General features: G+C 42.7%; 1 protein-coding gene across 3 annotated transcripts in view; it reads right to left on the bottom strand.

Moving 5' to 3' along the window:
- PEX14 (peroxisomal biogenesis factor 14) overlaps nucleotides 1–26,841 on the bottom strand; it is a 150,612-nt gene that overhangs the window by 92,055 nt on the left and 31,716 nt on the right. The gene's annotated exons all lie outside the window — the stretch shown is intronic.

Raw genomic sequence — 26,841 nt, forward strand, 5'->3', positions numbered from 1 at the left:
CTTCCCTAAATAAGCAAGCCATCTCTGATCTCCTTATTCTCTTAAATTCCTTCAATGCTTGTAGTATGTACCATATAATTGAAGACATAATTATACTGTCTTCTAATGTGCAGGCTGCCTCCCCAACCTGCAAGCAGCTAAAGGGAAGAGACCATGCTGCCTACACAGAGCCTGCAAAGTGCTGAGCACATCCCGGCTAGAAGGGATTATGTAAGGGACAGTACCTACAGCCATGCACATCAGTCCTTCTTAGGCACTGGAGCTGAATTCTAAAGAGGACTCAGGCCGAGCTCGGTGGCTCGGCCTGTAAAACCAGCATTTTGGGAGGCTGAGGCAAGAGGATTGCCTGAGCCCACGGGTTCAGGACCAGCTCGGGCAACTTGGTGAGAGCTCGTCTCTATAATAAATCAAAAAAATAATTAGCTGAGAGTGGTTGCGTACACCTGCAGTTCCAGCTACTTGGCAGGCAGAGGCGGAAGAATCACTGGAGCCCAGCAGGTTGATGCTGGGATGGCCCTGAGTATGCCACTGCACTCCAGCCTGGGTGACAGAGTGAGACTCCAACTCAAAATAAATAAATAAATAGGATTCGGAGAACAAAGTTTAGGGTTTCATGGCCAAATGCTCGCAGACTGACAGACTATCTACCTACTGCTGGTAATGAATATTATTTAATGAAATCTTCATATCTGCAAATAAGCAAGGTAGGGGACAGAAGGAAAACTGTCTAAGGTATTAACCCTCACATGAAGTGTGTGTTTACACACTGCTTGTCTGTCCTCCATCCCAGACACCAGTTCTGCAGGTGGGAAATGCCAACCTGCTCTAGGTAGGAAAGTGGCTGTTTTAAATGTCTGGTATTATTCACCTCATCAAAACCAAAAAATATGGTATCATGTTCCAGATAAAGTCAATAGCCCTGCAGTTCACTCGTAAGTTATTGAAAAAAAAATTTCTAAGGGGCTAGATGTGAGGAAGTTTTTAATATCCTTTAAACTAAGAGTAGCAGTTATACAGAGATTCAAACAGAAAATACTGTGATTGTAAATGAAATACAAGTCACAAATCATCTCCTTTCCCATATTTTATCAAAATTTAATCCTGAAACCAGACAGACGTTCAGGAACAAAAGACATAAGGATAAATCAGAAAGAAAAAAGCCAGAAAAAAAATCCCTTATTCATTTTCCCTATAACCGCTCTGTGGAAGGCTGACCCAAGATATGCCCCCTAAAGGATAAATTCAGTGTCTCAACGTTTCAGATCTGGGCCAGTCACCCATAAGAGACATACACTTGTGTCCCTTGAGAGACAAGACCAACTCCCCACAGGTTATAATTTGTTCTCCAACACTGCAGATAGTAGTAACCACCATCATGAACTGCAGTGGTGACCAGTCCATTCTGGACTAAAGAAAAATCAAGACCTGAATTTCTAAAGCCCCCAAACTGCATACTCACGCCCTTAGTCCCTCGCCCAGATCTCCTCAGGAGAAACTGAAATCAAAATCAAGAAGTCTAACAAGCATCTACAACACTGATGCATTTTAATGAAGAGACGGAAGAGAGAGAAGAAGAGGGAAAAAATAAAAGGGAATAAGTAAAAGAAGGAAAGAGAGGAGAGAAGAGGCCAACAGGACGAGAAGAGACACAACAGAAGGAGGGGGAGAAAGGAAAAGGGAAAAGTGGGAGAGGAAGAGGAAAACATGAGGAAGGGGCCCCGGCTCCAGAAAGACACAGGACAGGTACACAGGCCCCAGCCCATAAGGTCAGCACCAGTCTGCACAGCTCAGATGGCACAAGGATAATTGTTTTTCACCTGGAGAAAAAAAATACACCTTCAACACACAAGAAAATTACAGTGTTTGTATCATGCGGCAGTCTCTGCATGCTGTGATCTGTGTACCAGGTGTCAGAGGAAATGGGGATGAACAGGCCTTAGCTCCTATCGTTTCCCCAGAGAAACAGAAGCCCTTCCTTCCTCCTTCCAAAATTTTCCATGACAGAGAAAGAAAACAGAATCCTGCCACTAAAACACACAGGTTTCACCTTGCTTTTTTAATATAGTCCTTGGTATATGCATTTCTGGTCAGAGAGCAAAGTTCTGATGGGTTTAATGGTGCACTCAATGCAGTGCTTGGCGCATTCCATCAATTTTTTTTAAAAATTGCATCTCTTATTTCTTTAAATACATTAATCAGCCTAGTGTAGGCAAAACGGATCCATCGGACAATGCAATAAACATGAATTATCATCTATCCAACACGCATAATGGCTTAAAAATACATAATAGCAGGTGTAGTTTAAATGATTAGTTATTACACCTGTGGTGGGTCTGATTCAATTGGGAAAAATCATCTTTAATAGGTTAAAAGGTTTAGATCACCATGCTTTCCTTAAAGTGGCTGCAGAGAGGGAATGATGGAGTGCTCTGTCATTAGTAATTCATTTAAGAAGAACGTGGGGGATATAGCAAAGAACAGCATAAACGAGCGAATCCAATTTAAACATCAGGTAAAGTAGAAAACACCTTTTAAAAAAGCAAGATAAATGAATTTGGAAGGGAGATGAAATTGACGTATTTATTTTAACGGGAATTTGACAAAGTCCCGGCACACTTCAAACTTGCAAAAATATGAACAATTTCTTTTAAAGTTTCCATTCACTAATTTCAAGTCATATAAAATAATACTGCCAAACACCTACATAAAGTATATTTGGGGCTTGTTTATGTTCCTCTTGATCTTTGTCTGAAAATGCAGGCGACAGGCAAATCACATATTTAACAGCATTGATATCACTACGCCCGATGCAAAAATATAAAGCACCCAAACTAATAGCCCCAACATAATGTGCTGAATAAGAAAGATACCCTGATCAGCAGCTCCATGTAAGTGTGAACATATGAAAACCTCTCTTCTCCTTTCACTAATTATTTCTTCAGTCACTCTCTACTCTTCTCCCCGCCCCCCGCCCCCCCCCCCCAAGGAGCTGGCACTACAACAGGGGAAGAAAGGACCAGTCCAATTTAGAATTTTATAGCCCCATGATTCATACATCCATGGTAGGGGAATTTTCAAAACTCTTTACCCATAATGCAAAGATTCTCGCATACTAAATAACTGACAGGGCGCTCAGTTTGTGCCTTTCACCCATCTATTGTTGGACACTTTTCATTAACTTCATGAAGCAATTCAACTGACTTTCCTCTGCAGAGGCCTAACACACACAACACGCTTTTGTTGGATTCAATGATGGGGTGCCTGCAGCCTGTCCTGTATTATCGTTTGATTTTCTAATTAGAAGATGAATGTGACTATTCATGGGTTATATTTGTGCCCAACTAAATTACATAAATTCAGGCCAAATCTTCCGCCTCAATGTCAAAGATGTAAAACGGAGACAGGAACTTTATTGCACATGTTGTGGGAGTGCAGCAAACCAAGGAAAATTCTGGCGCAAAGCTCCTGATGCTGCTGTGGAAGCCACTTGCTGGTGAGTCCATGATAAACATGGAATCAGCTTGCCTGTCCCCTCCTATTGCGCAGACTGGGTTCTGAATGAGCACACCTCGAATTACCAGTAGCTAGTTAATAAAAATAAGTATAGCAAATGCAGGAGAAAACAGGAGCAAAGTTTCTCCCCCTTCATCCCTCTGATCCTATCTTCTGTCCCCTTGCCCCACCCCCCAGCAAAACAAAACAACTTTGCCATCACCAACTCCAGAATTTTATGGAAATAGAATCATGTCCGCTATTTGTTGCTTACAGAGGTAAAACTGAGGTGCAAAGAGAGGAGTGAATTCTTGCCTTTGCAGTCTGGTAACAATGGTTATGCGCCAGCAACTTCTGGGGGGGGGAAGATAAAGGGAGGGGATGGACTTCAGGTTGAAAAACACCTTTGGATCCAAGATGATTGGCCAATTGAGAGAGATTTGTGTTTGAGAGACCAGGATTTGTAACTGTATAAATCAATGGAATACAGTATACTCAGGGGTTATCTACTATGAACTATGTGCTGTTAAATGCATTGTGTAGGGTAAAGTAATCCCTAGTGAGAAGAATCGAGGTTCCTGACAGTCCTCACCGAAGAGATGCTTCCTATGTGTTTTCCACTCTCCTACAAAAGACCTGCACGTTATAATCTTCAGAATGCACACTTTATTTCTGCATGAGGGGGACGGGAGAACAGAGGCTGCCTAATAATGAACCTGGGGTTTGAGGGAGCCTTAGCACTTTGCACCTGACATGTAAACCTGATGCATTGTCTCCAGTGACACTTATTTGGAATGCCACCAATTCCAGCACTCCTGTGTACCACATACACATCTATCTCCTAAAACGTGAGCATTCATTAGCCATTTTAAAATATTAAAAATATTCAAAAATTAATGATACTGACAACCAAAGCCAAGTCCTTTTTAACCCAGAGAGATCACAACTAGAGGGCAAAAGAAAATGACCACTATAATCTGCAGGCCTGAAACCCCATTCCAGCGCCACACTGCTCCACGTGCACTGCTCAGAAGATTAAATTGCCTGTGAAAGGTTCCTTCGCTCGTACTCTAAAGTAGATACCCAGAATCCTGTTAACAAGCATTAGACCAAAGCCAACTCGAGTTTTAACAAGGTCTGACTTTAAAAGCTGGGCACTGCTGAGAACGAGAAAACCCTCTTCTGACAGAAAAGCTGCATTTTAGTAAGAAATCAGTACTCTGTCAGGAGTTCCTTGACAAATATGGTCATCGGTGGCACAAGGAAATAGTTGCAAAGCAGCTGTTAATCAGAGAAACACATCGTAGAACGCTGATGCTAGCACTCGTGAAAAAATGCAACGGGCTAATTATGAAGCTATATATCTCACTAAAGAGGCCGTGTTCCTTGAGATTCCAAGCAGAGCACTCTCAGATCCAGGGTCCTAGGACAACATAATTCTGGTTTTCTGCATGTGGGCTCCTCTCTGATCTACCGTTCACAATGCTGGGCTCTCTTTCTAACTGGGGAACAGGCTGGGGAGGGAAGGAAGTGGAGCAATCACAAGCCACCTTCCAAGATGCTGCACGAACACATCCAAAAGGTGACAGATCCTAAAGCAGAGCAAAAGAAAAATCTGTGAGCGTGCACAAGAAAGGAAACGTCAGAACTGTCATTCTAAGTGTGGCAGGAGGGCAAATGTGTGTGAGCTTCTACCAAGGAGAGCTACCCCCAGCCGCCAAAGTGGAAAGACTAAATAAAAGCAGCAGCAATAAACAAAAAACAGAGACAATCATGTTTGCAATCTGCAAGGGAAAAAGGGAGCTTCCTGAAAGCTGCTCTCAGAGCCTGAAACCAACTCTGGGAAGCCAAGGGTCCAGGTAAGAGGGGAAAGTTAATATGCAGAGGAAGGCTCGGTCAGCCAAAATTCAATATGCTCCTCTGCAAGGACAAGGAGGAACAGGCTCCCCGAAACCAGACTAGTGGGAGTGGGGGGGAGGGGCGCCAGTGCACACCCGGAGCAAAACCACTGGAATGGCAAGAGGGGAATAACCTTGAGGTGGACGAGCCACCCGGCGGCAGAAGCGCAGAGCCAAAGTGCCCCCTAGCCGGAGCCAGCGGAGGCGCAGGCCAGGGGCGACCGCTCCGCTAACTCACACAGCCCAAATTAAGTGTTTTCACTCAGAGAAAATGAAATGTTTTGCAAGATGAAACAGAATGAAAATTGAGGTTTTAGGTAATTACTAGTTGGCATTTACATATCACGGGCTGGTTCAACACCTATTCATTTTCCTCTTTTATTTTCAATTTTTTAAAATTGCTCATTAAAAATGAACAGATGACAGTGACAGGAATTTTTTTTTGGTACTCTTTCCCCTTCTCTGAGGGTTACAAAACCAACAGATACTTTTAGCCCATTTATCTACAAGTAACACAGGCACAAAGGTATGTTTCATTCACATTAAGGAGGGAAAGGAGAAGGGAATGTCAACAAAAGCCAGGAAGTTCAAAAATAAAGACAGTGACATGTTCTTGAGGTAGCCTTCTGCACCTGGGTAAGGAGTCTGCCAGACAAGTGTCCTGGCACGCAAGGAGTTAAAGGAAGAGCCTCTCTTTCAACTTGGAATTTCCTGGGTTTTGTCTTAGTGTCCTTCCCATTGTTGATTTGGGTTACAACCCTATACTAATTAAGCTTGTGGGCCCTAATTTCCTTTGTTTTACTTTCCTCTGTCCTTTTGTTTTTCACATTAAAGAAATAAAATACCTCTGGTAGAAGTGCACAAGACCTGACATGATACAACAAAATGTATGTTAAGGTCTATTGTGTAAATCTGTATTTAGGGAATTCTAAAGCATGCGTTACTGACCCTAGTGTCTCTTAAAACTCATTGATATATGTAGTAAAAGCCTTTATGAAAAGTGGCAACTTCACATGTGCAAAAACTACCTTTCAAAGTGAAATATCTCCGCCACTTAAATTTTTTTTCCTTGTCTCTATTTAAAAATATTGCATGAACCGCTTGCCAGAATGTCATTGTTTTGTTATTTTATTAAAGTAGTTCTTCTAGAATTCTACGTGGAAATAAAAAGCATCTTAAACCACCACGCACTATTTAATGTCAAGTGACAGTGATCTTAGGGACGGTGACTTTGGAGAAGTTTTTGTGTCCAGCCAAGTATTTTGAGTGCCAACTTCCAGCTTAAAGGGTGCTGGTGCAGTTGAGGAGTGGAGTTTGACAAGCAGAGCTGCCGACACGGCAGGCGACTGCAACTGCGCCACAGAAGAGCTGGAGAGCACACGCGCGGCCGGGAGGAAACGCAATTCCATGCTTCTGGGTTGAGAAGATCAAAGTTCCTTTTTAGGAAAGGTTGAGAAGGAAAAGGATTCTCTCCTTCAGGGAGAAAGAAAAGCAAATTTAAATGCCTTGTCCCCATGCATCACCACCTGAATTTAGATAGCAACCCCTCTAATTTTTGATGCAACCAACAAAGCAGTTACCCAAAGAAGGGAGAAAAAAAGGATGACATTTGCCTTTTCCTTGGCTTTGAAATCCAACTGGCAGCAAATTGTTTGAAGTTCTGTTTAGAGAAGAAACTGTAATAGCCTCCATACTGAAAAGAGGAGGAAAATGCCATTATACACGGATCACAGTAGCAGTGACCTCAGCAGAGAAGGCGAACGAGCCGGCTGCAAGTCGGAGGTTCGCCCAGCGTGCCAGGAACAGAAATAAAGGGTTTTAGTGCCAGAGATAAGTGGCAAGAGGTGGGTGCTTGGTCCCAGGAGACACCAAGGAGAGGCAAGGAGTTCAATTTCTTAACACGATGTCTTTCAACAGCTCCTTGACTGCTCCTTTTTCCAGCTTCTCTTGGTTTTATATTTTCAATATTCCTCTAATTTCCCTGCACTGCTAAAGAGGAAGCAGAGAGCACCCAGGCTTCGTGTTGCAAAATTAATGAAGGTGTCAAGCTGTTGAGTTGAATCACTCCAAAGGAATGTAATGACTCAGTGTCCAAGATGCTCCCTAGGAGAACTGTGAGCTCACACAGTGACGGTGGCTGGTGACTCCAGCACTAAAAATATGTAGCATGCAAGTCCCCAGCACCTTCCTAATGATACTGCTGCCTCTCTTTCCTAGTCTCTTTCTCTCCACCACTGGTTGAATTTTATGCTTTCTGAAAGTCATTTCTCCTAAATGCCAGTACCTTCAGATGCTCAGCAGATGAGACACTGCTTCAGTTCCTACTTCTTTTGAAGTTTGGCCAGACGGAGATGGGTGAAACTCTCTAGTCATGCACTACTGAGCTGTGGGATGATTGGGAAGGGGATGAAGAAAGGTTGTATTGTGGTTAATGACAATCGCAAACATTAAGGCATCACTGGGGGTTAGACACAAAGCTGGTGACAACTGGGTAATGCAGGGCAGGATCCCTTCACAAGGGCTTGGCACCTACAGCTCGAAGGGCAAAAAGTGGGCTCCTGAGTCCCAAGGAAGATAAGTTTTAGACCAAGAAATTCCATCTGCCATCATCTCACACACAGCATAAAACTAAAACCTTTGAGGAGTTATTAAATGGCACGCCCATCAGATACCCTATAAGAAAATCTGAGAAAGACTTAATGCGAAAACACAGATTTGAATACCAAGAAAGAACTAGTCATAGCCTAGAAAGAGTTCAAATCCAAAAGATATCAAGAAAATAATTTAAAATGACCAATATGGACAGCTAAAGAGGCTTCCTAGGAGAACTCTTAAGGAGACCTACCAGGTCGCAGAAGAAGGTAAACAATTAAGATCTGCTAACAAACCACCACGCCCTAGTTCCTGCTACAGGCTGAACATCCCTAATCTGACAATCCAAAATCTAAAATGTTCCAATGAGCATCTCCTTTGAGCATCATGTGTGTTCAAAAAGTTTTGGATTTTGAATTGTCAGGTTAGGGATGTCCAACTAGTAAGTAAGATGCAAATATTCCAAAATCCAAAAAAATCTGAAATCTCAAACACTCTAGTCCCAAACATTTCAGATCAGAAATACTCCACCTGCATTACTTTATTTTATGGCCTAAGGGAAAAAATTAAAGTATGAGTTCCAAAAGTATGATTCATAATAGAGTAAGCTGACAGACTTAAAAATCTTCAAATTGACAGTAAAATGATAGGGACTGGAAACTGTTACTATTCACATGATCAAATGCAATCAGCTCTTGTCAAAGGAAAGTCACCTTCCTCACCAAGCACACATGCCCTAGAGAGTAGTCAGGAATGGGGTCTTCAGGAGACAGTTCCATCACTGGAACCAATTCTGGCAATAAGTGGGGTGACAGACATCAGATGTACCTCACATTCGCATGAAACAAGTTAGTAGCAGAATTTTTTTTTAATCTTCTATTTTTAGAGACCAGGTCTCACTCTGTCACCCAGGCTGGAGTGCAGTGGCCTGATTATAGTTCATTGCAGTCTTAAATTTCTGGGCTCAAGTGATCTTCAACCTCAGCCTCCCAAGCAGCTAGGACTATAGGTGTTCGCCACCATGCCCAGCTAAATTTTATTTATTTATTTATTTTATTTTATTTTTTTTTTTTGAGTTGGCATCACACTCTATCACCCAGACTGGGGTGCAGTGGCCACTCCCGGCCACCACAGCCTCGACCTGCTGGGCTCCGGAGATCTTTCCGCCTCAGCCTTCCAAGTAGCTGGAACTACAGGCGCAAGTAGCTACCACACCCGGCTAACTTTTTGATTTATTGTAGAGATGAGGTCTCACCAAGTTGCCCAGGCGTGTCTCGAACCCGCGGGCTCAGGCAATCAACTCACCTCAGCCTCCCAAGGCGCGGAGTTATAGGCTGAGCCACCGAGCCCAGCTATTTATTTATTTTTTTAGAGACAAGGTCTCACTATGTTGCTTAGGCTGGCCTTAAACTCCTGGCCTCAAGCAATCCTCTCACCTCAACCTCCCAAGTTGCTGGGATTATAGGCACAAGTCACAGTGCCTGGAACCAGGTTCTATTTTTTAAGAAAGCGGTATCTAACATAGGTCACGCCCCTTCAAAAGCAACTAATCAGCACAAAGTGTGAAACACAGAGAAGCAAGACAAGCCAGGAGTGGTGACTCACACCCATAATCCCAGCACTTTGGGAGGTAGAGGTAAGAGGATTGTCGGAGCCCATGAGTTCAGCCTGGGCAATATGGCAAGACCTCATCTCTACAATAAATCAAAAAATTAGCTGGGCATGGTGGCACACACCTGTGGTTCCAGTTACTTGGAAGGCTGAGGCAGAAAGATCACCTGGGCCCAGCAGGTTGAGGCTGCGGTGGTCGTGAGTATGCACTCCAGTCTGGGCGACAGAGTGAAACTCCAACTCAAAAAAAAAAAGCAAGACAAGTTATGCCTCTGATGCAGAGGAGGACAGTGTCTTTAAAACACACACACACATACACATATCAGAGGCACTGAAATAAGAACTATGGAACTGATTCTCATACGAATCTGTCAGATTCATACCTGCAGATTATGTCTTCAGGTGCAAGTTCAGAAAAGAAACTGAATCAAGAGATATTAGTCCAGTTGCCTCCTCTGATAAACCCCAGGTTAGAAATTTTCAGCTCAGCAAGGAAATCCATCAAATGGTAGTCCTCATGGCTTTGAACCATTCAGCAACCTTTCACTGACATCATAAACATTCCTATTATTAACAACCACAGCCACCAATAAACAAACATGCACTTTAAAAAATAAGTGGTTCCACAAAGGCCTTCTTGGGCACCAGAGCCATCCTGGCCATGGGCTACTATATCCTACTGAGAATGAGATTGTGAAACGGAGGGTCTCTATGCCCAATATCTGATGCTCTTCCCAATCTTGGTAATCTAGGAGATGCCAAATAAGCATGTAATTTACTTACGATTAATGCCAAATTTATACAATTCTCACCATTAAGCAAATCAGTTCTATTGAACAGCCTCTTCCTTCTCCTCTAAATCAATGGTAACTCATTTCAAATTCTCTGTCTGGGAAACAGAGAGAAGTTCACTTTTTGTTATCTGAGGGATTACAAATTACCATCTTTCTTTGTAACCTTCTTGATTCTTCACCTCCTGCTTACAGGGTAAGATACTTGGAAATTACAAAATCCCTGCATTTCCTCAATTTAACACAAGTTTCCCGAGACATCTCTCAACATTTTCTATTCATTGTCCTTACTCTCTCTCTTCTTGCCTGTTTAAACACATGGGCACAGAGTTATTAACTTTTACAGGAAAACTAAATAAAATAATGTCGAAGCAAAAACGCAGTGATGTCAGGCTGCAGCTAGCACCATTCATCTGTGGGAATCCAATTAGCGCTCGAGTGGCAGAGCTACCTGGAAAAGTGCTCACAATCAAATAAAAAAATGATACCAAAACATTAACCTGATGGCTAAAAACTCCACATTTAAATGGTTAAAGTAATAAAGGAGCTTTTATTGAGTATTTTTTATATTTCATTATGCCCCAAATTGACGAGGACTCCCGGATACATTTTCTAGACTTTTGGTTCCTCAAATCAAATGCTCTTTGGACTTTTTTTTTTTTTTTTAACTAAAAGGAAACAGCATTTCTTGTAACTCTGAATGAAAGGATTAAAGCTTCTCCTAGAATATCGATATCAGCCTTGAGTGCAAACACTGCCACAAACAGAAGACTTTTTTGGTTTATGTGCTTTAATTCTGAACCTGCTCACAAGCCAGCAGAAAATTTTTCTCCATGATTTTTTTTTTTTAACCTTACACAAATATCTGTACTTCCTCATTTGCACACATTCTGCCCAAAGTCAGCAGGGAACAGAACTGACAGTGTGGCAGGACAGAAAATGGATTGGGCCTCAAGAAATCTGCGTACTGAGCCCAACACTAATATCACATGTCATGAAACCTAGCCTCCTATGGTCCTACTCTGTGCCTCCAGTTCATTCATTTCTGTAAAATAAGGGGCTACAAAGAGGACCTTCAGGACCCCCAACTGTGCTATTTTATAATTTGTTTTTTTCTCTTTACAAGAAGGCCTCTGAATGTACGATTTTATAATTTCTTTCTTTCTTTTTTTTTTTTTTTGAGTCAGAGTCTTACTCTGTTACCCAGGCTAGAGTGCAGTGGCACGCCCACAACCACTGCAGCCTTGACCTGATGGGGCTCAAGTGATCCTTCCACCTCAGTCTTCCAAGCAGCTGGAATCACAGACGCACACCAACACTCTCAGCTTATTGATTGATTGATTGATTGGTTGGTTGTAGAGACAAGGTCTCGCCATGTTGCCTAGGCTGGTTTCAAACCCATGGGCTCAGGCAATCCTCTTGTCTCAGCCTCCCAAAGTGCTGAGATTACAGGCGTAAGTCACTGCACTCGGCCTATCTTATAATTTCTAAGTTGACTCCACGAGGCAGTCTCTGATACCTAGGCCAGGGATATGGGATTAGGTCAAGGACAAGACCCAATCTTTCCAGAGCTCATCTCTCCAAGCTCACAACCAATTTGAAAAAAGAAGAAAAACAACAGAAAGAAGGAGACAGGGAAAGGGAGAAAAAAAAAATCAGTGCTGCTAAAAAAGATATTAAATACTTTGTATATGTAGCAAAGCTTTACTCTCTACTTACTATTTTATATACAAGCTTAGTTATCTGGTGTCCAAATCTTAGAAGATAAAAGCTGCAAATGAGAAAGGAAGAACGAGCCAGCTAGTACAGAGACACTTACAGAACAAAGACATGACGGCAAAAAAAAAAAAAAGCCTAACAGCAAATGTCAAGAGAAAAACATCTATGAAAAGCAAACAAAAAACTGAAAAAGCTTATTAGTTTGGGGTCATTTAACATCGGCGGAGGCATTTCAAGTAGGGGCAAATATATAACAACTATATTTCAACAGGTTTTGAAAACAAAGCTACGCTTACACCACATAAACATTTACATCTAAAATGACTATACTGAGTCATCAGGATTAAATTATCTTCCAGGATTAAATTATATTCCAGATACACTGTTTAATAAGGCAGGAAAGTATATAATTCATTTCATATAATTTCCAGCTAAAAGTTTTTAAGTGTTTTGTTTTGTTTTGTTCTGTTTTCATATGGATCTCAGTGGCCATCCAGAAATGTGGCTATCCAGAATGACTCATTTCAGGGGGATGCCACAGATGGTGGTTTTCCTGAACTGAACAAGAATACTTTTTATTCAAGTTAAAGTAAGAAGCAGGAAGCCAGAGATTAAATACTGGATACTGAGCATTCATGGGTCCTCAAAGTACACCAGGCACTCATAAAGTCACATAGAAGCAGGAAAGATGCTGGTTTTGCTGTCACAATCTAGGACAAGGAAAGAAGCCAAAAGAGATCGTGGGCTATCTGGTCACGTTACCTAGGACTCCCCTCTTCAACCATCCTGATAAATGATCAGCAAGCACTTGATTGCTTAAAATGAGCAGGGAACTCACTCCCTTAAGCGACTGCCAACTCATTTTCAGGAGTCCTCCTTTAAACTAAGGTGAAATCTACTTTCCTGAACCTTCTATCCACTGTCCCTAATTCTCTATAGGAGAATAATACTAACTGATCCACTTTTTGAAGTAATGCTGGGTGAGGAAATAGGACAGATCACTGTCACTCAGCTATCTTTTCTACAAAAGCATTTATTTCCCTTACCCTGCTTAGTAATAAAGGTGAACGCTGGTCTCAGTGTATAACAGTTTCATAAATTCTGCTCTTTCGCTTGGTGAGAGCAGCCTTGCCCTTTTTGGAGAGCCAAGGCTACACCTGTAATGTCAGAATGCATTAGCAATAATAAAGGCCACGGTAATGCAAGAGCCGACTTCATGCACACGTCATTCCAGAATGGCTAAATTCAATCAAATATGGCAGTGCTTCCTACAACACTGTGATCACTGGGGCCAGCGTGTGTGACGTGGGCCCACTTACTGGAAGCTGCTGGAAAGAAAGTGAACACTCTGCTCTGAGAGTGTAATGGACAGGGTTTTTTCCAGCCCATAAGTGGTCCGGCATCCTTCTTCCCCAGGAATTACCTAGAAATTCATTTAGCATCTGAACACTACAAATGAAACTTCAGAAGGCTAAAAGTACATAAAGGGAAGGGGGAAGGAAGACAGTATTCTCTTACCTTCACCTTAAATATATATGATTCTTATGAGAGGAAATCAAGTCCCACAAGGTGGTCATCAAGAATCAAAGCCTGAGATGACCTAGTCTTAATTCTAGTTCAGGCACCAACTTTTTCTGTAACTTTCAGAGTTACCTACCTTTCCTATATCTGCTTCCTCATCTGTAAAATGGAACCAATACTACTTGGCAACTCACTAGTGTGTTGTAAGGAATAATTAGTTAGCATGTATTTATATAATACTTTTCATCTTCAAAGTAGGATTATTAGACTATAAAGTAGAGTAGATGTGGTTTTTTAAATCGTTTAAAAACCTAAAATAAAGCATGAAAGAAAACTCAGAAAAGCAAAATCAGCTGACAACATCTGGCAGCAGCCAGATAGCTCTGTCTCCACAGGCACCCCCGTCTGCCCTAATCTGTATATACATGTGGAGACAAAGGTATTAGATTGTTTTATTAGGAGAAATGGGAGAAGGTAAAAAAGAACAGAAAAAGGAGAAAGAGAAGGTAAGAGGAAAGACATGATAGAAAATCTCAAAGGGAGGAGAGATAAGAAGAGAGAAAAATAAAGGGAAAAGGAAGAAACAGAAAACAGCAAAAAGCAAAAAAAGAGAAATCTTATCCACTAGAAGAAGGGCTAAAACAGAAGAATGGAAGAAAAACAGAGAAATGAAAAAGAAAATTTCATTAAAGGAACGTCTTTCCTATTTTCAAAGAAAAAAGTTAAAAAGTAAAAGAAAAGTTAAAAATTTAAGAGAAAGCAAAGAGCAGAGGATAGAAAAAGAGAACATGAACCTTTCAAGAGTATATGTCTGGAAACCAGAAAGCTGGAAGAGAAATCATTAGCAAGTCCATCGTGCATCTGTAGTGATACTGTGTGGATCAATTCATTTAACGTTGCCCTGTACATTTACAGAAAAGTACCTCTGATATAATAAAGGCTCATAAACACGCAGAAATTGGGTTAGACCCGTTTCGAATTCCTGCCAAACAATGGTTCAGAAAAATGAAGCTCTATTTTAATTAGCTGGATTCATGAGTGATTTGATAACAGCAGATGCTGTCTGGATGCTTTCAGCTTGATGGGCTCCACATACATGAACTTAGAGTGGTTTTGATGCAATTAGATGTTTCTTTCTGCTCCAACATGCCAGGCCCCGGGACCTGAGCCTGTGTGTAACCCCTACATGCTGCTATGTTTATCTACATGTTACTATTTCAAATCATGAAAATGAGAAAAGTGACCACATAAGATAAGTAGAAAAGTAGTTTTTAAAAGTCACTAGAAGGTAGAAGAGAATATTCTCACAATGAATTCTTCTTTCCACTGGGGAAAGAAAAGTTGGGTAGCTGAGAGAAAGCCATGTAGGGCAGTGTCTGTATAGAAATATTTAATGCCAAAGCTGAAACACAGCAGACCACACACTTCCAATTTTGCAATTCCAGTCCAGTGTAACAGCAAAGGATTAGTTCGCCTAATGCACATCCTGACCTGGGACTAAGTGGCCTTCAAAATGTTCTTTGTAATCAGGCATCCTATTATAATCCAGATCACCATTCCCTGAGACAGCAGTGGTATTCAGGATCACAACCTTGATAGTCCAAGCCTTTTCACCAGGTGCTTTCAAGCTGGGCACCTTACCGCCCCCCTCTGTCCCCTGAAACACACTCTCTTCCAGTGTGCCTCCTGTTTGCTGTTCCCAGAGCACTCAGTGCCCTCTACTATGACCACTTAGAGCAACACCACCCATATGCACGGGGCTGCTGAAGGACCTGCATAAAGCAAGAGCGGTTTCCAGCATCGGGACGCGCCTAATAGGAGGACCTGATCTGTTAATTATCTGTCAGTTTGTCACGGCTGGGCTGAGAAAGGGAGGATTATGAAAAGGGGGGTATTGGGAGGAAGCTCTCTACTCAGTGGTGTGCTACTCTTCCTGCAATTCTGGATTAGGTTTTCAAAATTGTTCACCCCTTGTTGGACGTCATGTAGTATAGGAGGGTGGAGAAGAGAGGAACGGGAGTTTGGCCCAACTCCTTCTGACAGAAGGGAGGGGCCACTCAAACGCCACCATGACCACGACAAGCACACAGCAAGTAACACACCCCCTCACTTTCTCTCCGAGAGGACAAAACAGACATAACGACCTTCACACCATCTCTCCCCTTCGCCGGCGCTAACAAGCCGAGCACTGTAAATCAAGGATGAAATCCCTGTGCCGGGAAGTGAAGGAGAAGTGTTTCTTCTGTAAAGAGCCCAAAGATGCTGCCTGCTTCGGAACCAGCATTTCAGGGCAAGTGTTTGGAAAGCAGGAAGCTTCATGCCGGCAACCAAAGGAAAAAAATATATTTATTATATATAGCAGGCCTTCTTCTTCAAAAGTTATTTATTTCACAAAACCACTCTGCTAAATAGAGGTTTCAATCTAATTGGAATTGCAATTTGCATACTGTACATGCACCAAGTGAGAGTCTTTGAGACTTCTGTTCTACTCTACAGTTTATGGGTTCACCAGTAGATTTCCCAATGTATACATACACAAGAATGTAAGAAAAGAGTACAGAGGACTGGTCTTTAAACTACATGTATATATTTTTCAGTCCCTTACAAAGGACCCAGGCTGTGAAATGGAGTGATGCTCTCAATACCCACAAGAAGACAAAGCCAATGAGGCAGAGAGGCAGTTCCCTTGGCATCAGGTTTGCCATCAGCTGTACGCAGCTCTTCAGTCACGCAGGTCTTCAGTGTGTCCCACTCACCACTGGAGGAGACGGGGAGTAAACCCTACTCATCTGACCCTTCACTCTCCCCACTCCTATCCATATATCAAATTAGCCATGGTCAATTAACAGAGATGCAAACAGTTATAGATGGAAATAAAGGTTTTTGACAAGAAGCAAAAAGGGACATTATAAATCAAACAGATTTTTTTTTAAGTGGGGGAGAGAGAAAGCACCCAAATAAAAGGTCAACTTACAAATAATTGAGGAAATGAGAAAGAAAGGAGACAGGTCAGGACTTCCCATAAAGGTCTGAAAATTTCTGTTTGTAACTCTGGTTTCATATGGAAAAGTGATGTATGACAAAGGAGGAGACACTGTTCTAGGGAAGAGAAGTAGGGACAGAGATTCTAGCATCCAACATCTGCTCAGGATTGACCGCCCTAGATTGCATGCAAATTAATTTTTGCTCCCCTCACTCATTTCAAGAAATAAACTATTTCATTTATTTCAAATACCGCATCCCTAAGGTCCAAAGATATCCCCCGCTTCCTTAAAAACTAAGGATCTTCTAGCTCACAGCAACTCCTTTCTACCTGCCATATACTCTGACAATATGAGTCCTCTGTCACAGGGTATAACCTTCATCACAAAAAAAAAAAAGTATAGGTTCAGTTTCCCATTTTTAAAAAATAGAAAAAAGATAAAAAGAATAAATATGAATTTGAAGGGGAATTCTGAGCCTCCTAAATCTGGTTCAGCCACATTCTTGCCTACAACCTGTACTTCTCAGTGCCTCCCTACATTTCTCCAAATGCAGCTGCACAGACCTTTTAAAATTCAGATTTCTAGCACCTATAATTACAGGCCTCTCAAGCCAGGCTCCTTTAATTAATGAACCTGACTCCTCTCTCTTCAAAGGAAATCCGCACATGGGCTATATCACAGGGTGAACTGACCCTGATCAGTGCTTATCTGATCACTGCCTGATGGCAGCTAGCACTCTGCACCCACCCAGGAGAGGGAGTTGCCCCCGCCTCCACTGCCCAGTTCAGCACATCCCAATCTGGCACAAGCCAATTGTGCTGTTAAGGCCATCAAACAGTTCTTGGAACTTAAGTGACGAGAAAGCAGCTTTCCTGGGTGTGTCCAGCAAAATCCAAAGAGAATTTGAATCTCCCAGGTTCACGTGCTCCCCGGATCTCACTTTCTTCCCAATGCCAGGACGAAATGTGGAATGCAGGCCAGAGACAGTCACCGGTCAAGGCTGGATAAGCAAGAGGGAACAGATTTGGGCTTTGACAACTCTGGAAAAGAAACAAATACAAGAGACCTGGGAGTGACAGTCCTCCCAAGGCTGAACTAGCTACAACTGGTAAGAAAGACTGCTGCCTTAAAACAAAATAGGTAGAGAAAGGCTCATGAAGCCAGGTCTGTTCACCAGGTCTGGAGAAGTCTGAGTACATCCCAAGCATGATACAGGGGCCTTGCAGTCACTCACCAGTTTATCCTCACCCATGCTCCATACCACTCCTTTCTAAACCAAAACCTGACTACCAGTTTTTAAAGAACTGCTTTCCTTCTGGCTGTTTTGGGCAGCACAGCCTAATCTGTTTGTTGCTGCTTCAGATGCCATTCTCCTGCAAGTGGCTATAAGCTGGTTTGTACCCCTGTTAGCTGGGAGAACAGACCGTCCTTGGCCACAGCAAAGAGTGAAAATGGTTGCAAACAAAGTCAGAGATGTCAGCGCAGACAAGCCTTGGGTCAAATCAAGATGATCCCAAGTGAAGTTTCAGGAAGGAGATTTGAGATCCTGTAAAAGACTCCCACAGATTTAAAAATAATGAAAACAGATTTTGTTCAGCCACTGCCATCCGATAACCATTTCTCCAGGGTTCCACAGCAAACCCAGTGGGACAACATTTGCATTGTTGGCCAGAAAAACACACCTCTACAAGAAGGAGAAAAACAGTTCATAGATTATGTACCCCATAACCCTTTCTGCAGTTTTTCCAGTTTCTCATCTGTGATTTAGGCTATAAAATAAGGCTGGGAACTACCAGAGAACAGCATTAGGGTGAATAAATGGAAACTTAAAGCACACAGTCCTGGCTTCTGAGTTCTACGCATGGTATTCCACAGTGCAGATGTCAAAAATGAATTAAATCATTGTGTATTCTCCCAGAAAAGGAGTTTCCAGTGTTTTCCTGCCAAATATGATTTTGGAAGAAAGAGGGGAGAATAGTACCATCAGTCTACCCAAACAAACCCTCAAACAAAGCAAGGCATGCTCACGGGCCACCATTCTAACGACACAGCACCTGTCTGGCATCCTGGCACAGCTCCCTGCCATCGCTATGCCCAACCCACAGGCTAACACAGGATATCGATTTCGCTCTCCCTTCCGATCCAGCCTTCAGATCTGTCGGCATCGTGCAGCCTGACCAGTGCTGCAGTGGCATTCACAGCTGAGACACAAGGGACAGATCATAAGGAGTAACCACTTCTTTACTCCCAAATCACAGACAGCCAGAGCTGGGTGAAGGATTTTTTTTAATTCCGTTCAGTTTTTCATCCAAGACATTCTCAAAGTTCATTCTTCTTTGAAGTGGAAGCATTTAATGTTCTAACAATTAGAAGCACAAGGACCAGAGAACACGAAATTTGAGGACGAAGCTCAGGATATGCGAAATAAAAGCCCGGGAGGCAGCTGAGTTCAGGAATGTCCAGGGATTCTTGGCCACAACAGCTGGCCAGGCACTCTCTTTCCAGGGTGTCTCAAGGGGAAATCACCCATCGATCCTAGGACATACGCGTTCTAGGACCAATCCCTTACCTCAGAACAGCCTCTGCCTCAAATTCCTGCTTGTGCTTTAATGTTTAAATTATTAAATGCATTAATGTATTTACATTATTCAAGTCTTATGTGCATTTTTCTAAGATAATTTATGTATAAGAGTTTGAATGTCCATGACTGTTAATGTCTACAACCCTTCCTGTTCATTATTGATTCTGGAAGAAAAAAAAAGTCAGAGTTTTTAATGCCTTATTTTTAATGTATTAAGAGTCTGAATAAGTGCATTCTCTTTTTTCTTTTGTAATTTCATAATTTAAGTAGTACATTTATTAAACTGACACAGTATGAATTGTGGTGAAGCCTGGCACGGATCCATGCTGCCGGAGAGCCCGCTGGAGGACTGAGCCCGCTCTTCTGTGACCGGCGGCAGCCAGGCTCTCTCCATGCTCTTCCCACCTACACCACTATGGAGGGCAGCAGGGCAGCGGCAAGCACTTACCCAGCTTACGCTTCTACAAAGAGATTTTCTTCCTCTTTTTTCGAGTTCTTGCCCTTGTTACCCAGGTTTCCAGAATGCTGTAGAGCTGCCTCTTTTTTTTTTTTTTTTTTTTTTTAAGGGAGACGGTTTTTTGCTCCTGGAAGTCCTCACTTGGATGTGCTGCAGATTATTTTTAAACAGAGCTCGCAATCAGCGTACAATTTTCAAGAACAATGAAAATGCTAGAAGCTTAGCACAGCAAAACAAGCAAACAAAACAACTACTTTTTTTAAAAATTGAGGTCTCACTCTGTTGCCCAGACTGCACAATCATGGCTCACTGCAGTCTCGAACTCCTGAGCTGAAGAGATCCACCCTCCTCAGCCTCCCAACAAAACAACTACTCTTAAAAAGTAATTTCAAAATGCAGACGAACATTTCAGACAACACCTCCAACTTGGGCAGAAAAACTTTTTTCTTTTGAAATCCAGTTTCCTGAGCAGAAAATTCCCTTTCAACTATAGCCAGTAGAGCGACAGTGACACCCAATGGCCTGTTAGTTCAATCCCAACTGAGCATTCCCCAGTGGCTTTCCATAGAAATGGGTCTTGGGCCCAAAGTTTCTGTGTGAGCATGGAAGCTTGAACAAAAATCAGGTATCAGTTACTTATCAAGAAAGTGAATCGCTAATGGATAAACTTTTTGTCAATACATGGTACACAATCACGGCATGAAACTACACACATGTGCACAAAGTACACAGTTTAGCACACATCGGTACAGTCACCTGGCAGGTGACAAACACATGCACACACACACACGCACACACACAGATGCATGCTACACGGACTAAGCAACACTGCACAAAGCAACTTGAAGTGGGAAAAAGAATGCCAGAAGGTGTTTACTGTCATTCTAGAATAAGACTCTGCCATTTCAAACATCATACACATACAATATGTATATATTATTTTATATATTTTTCCCTTTTTTTCTATATTTTCCTGTTTCTTTCTTTTCTTTTTTCTCCTTCTTTTCTTTTTTGGCTACTCATTACCATTCTTTAACTGTTACAATTTATATCAGCATATAATGTTAAATAATTACAGGGAGCGGAGCTCACTCTAGTGAGGATATAAACGCGCTGTGGGAATCTACAGATTTAAACAAATAACACTCACAGCAGGGGGTGAGCGGATGAATTAGCATTAATATCCTGCCTGGGAGATCCCAGTGCACTGGTACTGCTTAAATACAGATCTTTTCTGTAACAGTCAATATGACAGCTCCCGGCAATACGGCCCCTTTCCCTTTCCCAGTCAATATAGCAGCCAGTGAAAATAGAAACGTCCCTATAGCAATCAATATAGCAGCCAGCTAAAATAAACCCTTCCCTTTTAAGGGCTATATAATAGTCAGCTAAATGGAAGAATTGGCACCCCTGCTGGATAGCTCAGCAGAGAAGCCAAGGAATGAACAGGGCACGAGCACTAAATGATCCTTCTACTCTTCAAAGAGGCCCTGCCCAGGAAGGGAGAAGACATTCATAGGTAGGGAATCAAGAAGAGCCTGCAAGGGACACTTGGCAGACTGCTCCCAATCCCTAGGAGCAATTACCCATGTCATCAGCAGGTGATAAGGCCACCCCTCACTGAGGTTTAATTAAAATGGCCAGAAACTTTAGAATCCTCATTCACACTTTCAGCTGGAACAGGGGAACACTGGTCTTCAGTGGAGAATGAGAATATCTTAATTTGATCCCCCCATCTACTCACCCTGCTCCCACCTTAGCCCCAGAAGGCTAGGGTATTAAGTTAACATCCAGTATCGAGGACAGCAATTATGTCAGAATCAGACAACCAGTCAAGTGGGTGAAAATCACAGCATTCTATGTTGAATCCTACCCCAGTATAAAGAACTGCCTTTTAAAAACTCACAGCCATCAATTTATTAACTATTGTGACAAACCGCATTTCCCCCAACTCACATCATGGATAAGACTCCCCCTCACTGGAAGCATATAGGAAACAAGTCTTATCACAACAGCATTCAGGAGATGGCTCACCCTGAGGCCAAAATAGACCAAGGCCCTTTTAAAAGGAACGAAAAGAGCAGGAAGCATTTGATTAAAGGAGGTTCCTATGCTCCTGAAGTTATTGTTCATTTTCATTGTAACTAGCTACTTCTAAAATTACTTCATTTAGATTTAAGGATCTGACAAGTGTGGAATATAACCATCAATAGCAGTGCAGGTTTCCAACTAACCCTCCTGAAGTTAGCGCTGGGATTCTGTCATGCTCCAAAGCAGCCGGGCATCAGGGATCCACACCACCTGCATTCAAATTCGACAATCTGTCTGCAATCCTTTGGGTAAATCCACAGAAGTCCCTGTTTCCCTGGCCAGGTGTTTAACACCCAATGATGCTCATGTCATCAATCAGGTGACATAGCCAAGTGCCACAGTGATGGGTATCAGAAAAAAAAGATCCAGCAAGTCCTGATTTGAGAGCTTTAGTACTTAAAAATTTAGATCTCAATACCCTACCTAACCCATAAGACTGAGCAGGTGCTGTTTACTTCAGGAATTCCATTAAATAAATCTTAGGAGAGAAAAAGGCTAACACGATCAAGGTCCTCTCAAGGTAATATATATTTTGATGAGTATTTGGCCTATAGCCCACAGAAGACTTGGAAGTCATAGAAGTCAGAGGTCCCACTGTCCACAGAAGTCAGAGGTCTCACAGACCCTTGAAGTCAGAGGTCTCACAGAAGCCAGAGGTCCCACAGTCCCTAGAATTCATCGGTCCTACAGTCCATAAACTTTCCTAGGAAGTCCTACTGCTCTTATTCCTACCATGTTCATAGCAGTCGTTCAATAGAGGAAATGGATATATGGGAAAGAACTGGGATATACCCATTAATTTGCAAAATATAATATCATAAAAAGTGAGTTACTATTATGATTTGACATGGCACTTAGCTTCTAGAGCTGAATTCAATGAGTACTTTATAAACTTTGATGTGCATGGGCATTTCCATTTCTAAACCATACACAAAAATTTGTGGGTAGACACTCTCAGTCAAATAGCTTTAAAGCTGGAGAGAACGCACCATGATGTTAGCAAAAACCACTTCAGCTACTGATGCCATTACAGTCATCAAAGGTGGGGGGGAGGCAGGAAGGAAGGGAGGGACAGAGAAAGAGAGAGTAATGAAAGAGAAAATAGTTTGAAAAGGAAGGGGAAAAGAGAAACATAAAAGAAAAGATCAGCGATAACAGAAGAGGTAACAAAATAAAAAGAAAGACAAAAACCTCACTTTGGCATTTACAGTTTAAAGCTTTCAGGGCATTTTATGAAATGACAGTTGCAATAAAACAGATAGAATGGTGAGTCATCTGGTTTCCAACTTCTGAGTCAAAAGGGGCTGCTTCTAGACAAACTGAAAAGCAGCTCTGCTGCCTGCACATTTAACGATGCCTATCGGTGCACCACAGCGACGGAACAGGATGTGGAGAGAAAGAACGAGGAGGTGGGAGTGAGCATTGTCTTTACTGGTCCCAGTGTCACTGCAAATAAAGACTGTCAAGATTTAAACCATAATAATGGAAAGGCTATAAAGGTCTCCGTTATAATGTTTCCTGTGATGTTCCCTTTCATAAAATGCCCTCTTTATGTTGCCAACATGGCAATGATCCACTAAACATCGGCATCTGTGTGTCCCGATGGGAATGTCGCACCCTAAGTGCCTACTAGGACACCAGGCAGCAAGTGTGCAGTCCAGCTCCTTGGCTCATCATCTCCACTGCACATAAGTGGGCACATACACTCATTCATTCTACAAATGTGTAGGCGCACCTACCTTCTGCCAGGAGCTGAGCAATACAGTACATACCCATCCCACAGAGGGCTTCTTAACAAAGTGCCTAGGTGCCACATACCCAGGAAACAAACACAAAATGTATTGCATTTGGAATTGTGGCCATACAATAGAGACCTAAAAAGCTAACACATATGCCTGCCAACCAGCAATGAAATGGGACTTTTCCCTCTCCATGCCACAGCAGAGGAGATAAGCTGGAATTCAAATCAGATGAGCTCTCAGAAAGGGGGCTGAGTTGGGCACCCACAAAGATTTGCCTTGACTTGAGCTCAGTGACAAAAATGTGCAGAAACCCACTGGTTTCAGGGTATCATATATCTGTAGCCTACCACCTAACCATTCTAGGCACCAGGAACCTCAAAGGGAAACAGACACAAACCTCTGCGAATGAATACTTTCTATACCTGACTTTATAGACGTGACAAGGAGGCATGTGCTAAGAAAGACACTGTGGACACAGGCACTTCACTAGGGGTGAAATGAGGCTGAAGTACGTAAATCCAGAGACCGTGTGATGCAATTAGGAAAGCCAAGGTATAAAATTAGGAAAGGACCCACATAGCCATGCCCAACTCGGTGGCAGATAGAGAAAGATAACTCACGTTTCTAGGTGGGCAGCCAGTGCCAACCACAAACCATCCCTGGGCTGCCTTCTCTGTTGATCTATAATTGGTGAGTCTGTGATAGAGCTACCAATTATCTTTAGGCCCCTGTATTTAGTTCACAGACAAAGGGAAGCAGGAGAGACCAGTTAGTAATGAGTAAGTAATGGCCACAAAAATACATTGTATTTTACAGAGCTGCTTCGGCAGGAAAAGCCATTTGGAAAATAAAAAGTGAAAGAATAAAATAAGCTAGAGAAACTCAATTTTCTTCTCCCTTCCTCCCAAAGCCACACTTAGGATAAAATGAGGTTTGTGCAGGTTAATCCTTATGAAGTAAGAAAAAAATGATTAAATACATTAAAAAAATCAATTGTACATTAAACCAAATCCAGGAACTGCAAAAACAAACACCGCAGCATTCCTCCAGTCAGTATTAGCTCTGCCAGTCTGGTCAGTAGGGGATACCCCCACCTGATGGAGCCCGCTGAGGTAATGGAAGAGTAGCAGAGAGAAAGGGAGAAAACCAGAGCCAGAGGGCAAGGGGCCTGCAGATCTGGATTTCACTGGAAATAAAGTTATTTCTAGACATTACAAAGGAAGAAATGAGATGTCTTACAAGTGGGGCTCTGGGGACCAGGCTGAATTCTTCCAAAATCCAATAGAAATGACAATGATGATAATCAGTTGATAAATTGAAATTATAAACCACCTCAATGTCAAATGATTTGCCACTATTTCTAGTTATTTCTTCTGTTCATTACCAGATTCTATGAACCACCATTTTTCAGAGAGACAACAGGCAGAGCTGACGAGGTGAGGTTAAGAGGCATGCCTTTGTCTTTGAGGAAAGCCACTCTCTGGAATGAGCTGGATGGAAACTCCTACCCTTCCCCAGGACCCTGGGATCCTCAGATGAAAGCCCAAAAGAATGCAAAGCCGCAAGAAAGTGGCCCTGGGTCACCCACCCCTCCCACAGTGGAGTCAGGACTGAGAATTCTTAGCTAATCCTAAATAAACCTCACATGGTTGAAATGTCGCAGCCAATTTGCTTCTCTGTGTGTACCGTAACCATCCAGTTCCGCCTGCAACCAGCCTTTCTCCTTTTGGACACTTGCTTCAGCCACACAGCTGGAAGATCTGAGAACAGGCATGAGCACTCAGCGCCACAGTGAAATGTGTGCTTCTGGAAGGGGGGTCACAGTACTCATCCAACAAAGTACCAGTGGCCCATATATCAGTCTTGGACCCCAAAGTCTACAAAACTCGCAAATCCAAAATTTCCCCCTTAATGTGCTTCTGAAATAAGTCATTTAGAATGGAAGAGAAACCTCTGTAAGGCCGACTTGGTTGGAAGAGGGGAGTGGAGTTAGGGGAAGTGCTGACAGGAAGAACAGGTAATCAACCGTATGATAGTGGTACTCCCAGCAGAATAAAGACACAAGCCCACAGGGGAAAGTTTCAAAACCTCTAAACATTATTAGAGTGGGTTATCACTGTCTAGCTGTTGGCAACAAGTAAGATCTGACAAAAAGATTTTACTCTCTTAAAGACATCTCTCTTCTCTTATCTTCAAAGCAGGTGAACTTTGCTGCCTTAACTCTGACAATGAGGAATTTGTAGATGTTGATAGAAATACAGATAAAGGATTTACCTGAGGGGGCAGAGAAAGCAGAAATGAAAGATCCTGGATATTGTCTTTTCTTTACTTATGTGGATTTGGGTAACTACCCAGGGACCCACATAGCTCCACTTTAAGAGCCAGAGTCAAAAGCAAATTGTTCAATTGTCCAACCTACACTCTGCCAGCAGGAGACGGGATGACAAGCAGTTGCTGCCCCCTAGAAGCTACCAGGGACATAGCACCTAACTATAAAGACATCAGATGAAAAGATCCTATTATCTCCTCTCGATCCCATAACCTGTCATTAGTGAGGTACATGGATGCAGACGCCTCCTCCGAGCACGAGGAGGCACACATCACCTGTGATAAATTAATAGGTGCCTTTTCAATAGCTAGGATGCACACAAAAGATTCTATCAAGGAGAGCACACTAAGGCAGCAGCTCCAGGGAGGAAGCACTGAGCACCAGCCAGCACTGAGCCCAAGCAGTGGCGTGCCTGCAGCAGGCCCCGCGCACACACACTGGAGCACTCCTTGGCCAGGTCAACATGCTACCCACCTGCACTCCCATCTGCTCCAGTCCAGCATTATGGACATGGGACTTGGAATCCCAGGCCTGCCACCTCCTGGTTGTAGGAAACCGAATGCCCTGGGCTTCAGTTGCCTTGCTGCAAAATGGGTAATTCTCACAGGTTTGTAGAATCAAACAAGCTAACAAAAACAAAGAACCAGCACTGAGGCCAGAATATTATACTGTAGAGCCCTCCTGGTCTATGTGATCAGAGCTAGTAATAGTTCAGTTAACCAAAAAATCAGTTAAAGTAGGGAATCATTAAAAATGGAGCCTAGCCAGGCTCGGTGGCTCAGCCTGTAATCCCGCACCTTTGGGAGGCTGAGGTGAGTGGACTGCCTGAGCCCGCGGGTTCGAGACCCGCCTGGGCAGCGAGACCTCATCTCTACAATAAATCAAAAAATCAGCTGGGCGTGGTAGCGCATGCCTGTAATTCCAGCTACTTGGAAGGCTGAGGAGGAAGGTTCGCCGGAGCCCAGCAGGTCGAGGCTGCGGTGGCCAGGAGCGGCCACTGCACTCCAGTCTGGGTGACAGAGTGAGACTCCTT

The sequence above is a fragment of the Carlito syrichta genome, unplaced genomic scaffold, assembly GCF_000164805.1.
Source record: "Carlito syrichta isolate Samal-C Ts95f unplaced genomic scaffold, Tarsius_syrichta-2.0.1 Scaffold308112, whole genome shotgun sequence".
Taxonomy (NCBI): Eukaryota; Metazoa; Chordata; class Mammalia; order Primates; family Tarsiidae; genus Carlito; species Carlito syrichta.